The 841-nt window shown below is 56.8% G+C and overlaps 1 pseudogene; it reads left to right on the top strand.

Annotated features, from left to right (window-relative positions):
- The first annotated feature begins 220 nt into the window (after positions 1-220).
- LOC102866032 lies at positions 221-423 on the top strand (annotated as a pseudogene).
- The last annotated feature ends 418 nt before the right edge of the window (positions 424-841 follow it).

Below are 841 nucleotides of genomic sequence, written 5' to 3'. Positions count from 1 at the left end.
AACTTATAATATGTATGTGACACAACCTTGCATGAAGAAAATGAAGTCTTGGTGGGCGCCAGACAACCCCGGGGAGGAGCTGTTGCCGTCGGCCAGGCCATGGAGGCGGCGGGTCGGCAGCTTTTTAAAAGTTTTACATTGATTAACCAACCACAGAAAATCTGAAGAGATGAAAGCAGGAAGAAGAAATTAAACCAGGCCTGAGGTCGATGCACCAGGCATGATGGAGGTCGCCTCCTCCTACTTGGACTTCATCTCCTGCCCGACGTCCAGGGAGACTCTGAGGCCGTGAGTGTGAGGAAGCTTCCAGGAGACATGGGCGAGCTGGCCCTCGAGGGAGCAGAAGGACAGGCAGAGGCGAGCACCCCAGGCAAGGTGGCGAGCACACAGCTCGAGAGCAGCGACGGGAGCCCCTCGTCCTGAGTCTGACTTTGTTCGAGGAACTAGAGAGACCTGCTGCCCCTCATCAAGGCGAGCACTGAAACCAGCTCGGAGCCTCTTCTGAGCCTTGTGTCCCTGGAGAGCCGGCCCCCCCAAGACCCCAGGCCAGACTGAGTGGCCACAGGGCCTGCCCTGGGAAAGCCCTTTGCCCCACCTGGGTTCCCCGTGCCCTCCCTTCGGGCGTCTCTCCAGATGCTAACTACAGGATGTTATTTATTCAGCTGGTGCTGGGACTTGGCTGGGCCCTGCCTGCTAGAGAGCCCCTTCCATGGGAGGCCTTAGCAGGGACCACATCCCAACACCAGCCCTTCTACCGACCTTCGGGGACAAGACCTTCTTATTCCTTTTTTTAAAAGTACTTCTAAACTTTTTAGACTCTCCCCCGCCCCCTACCCTGAAA

The sequence above is a fragment of the Elephantulus edwardii genome, unplaced genomic scaffold (assembly GCF_000299155.1).
Source record: "Elephantulus edwardii isolate Elephantulus edwardi_28Jun2011 unplaced genomic scaffold, EleEdw1.0 scaffold00037, whole genome shotgun sequence".
In the NCBI taxonomy this organism is placed as follows: Eukaryota; Metazoa; Chordata; class Mammalia; order Macroscelidea; family Macroscelididae; genus Elephantulus; species Elephantulus edwardii.
Note: the sequence above shows the minus strand (reverse complement) of the source record. Positions and strands in the feature narration are given on the sequence as shown.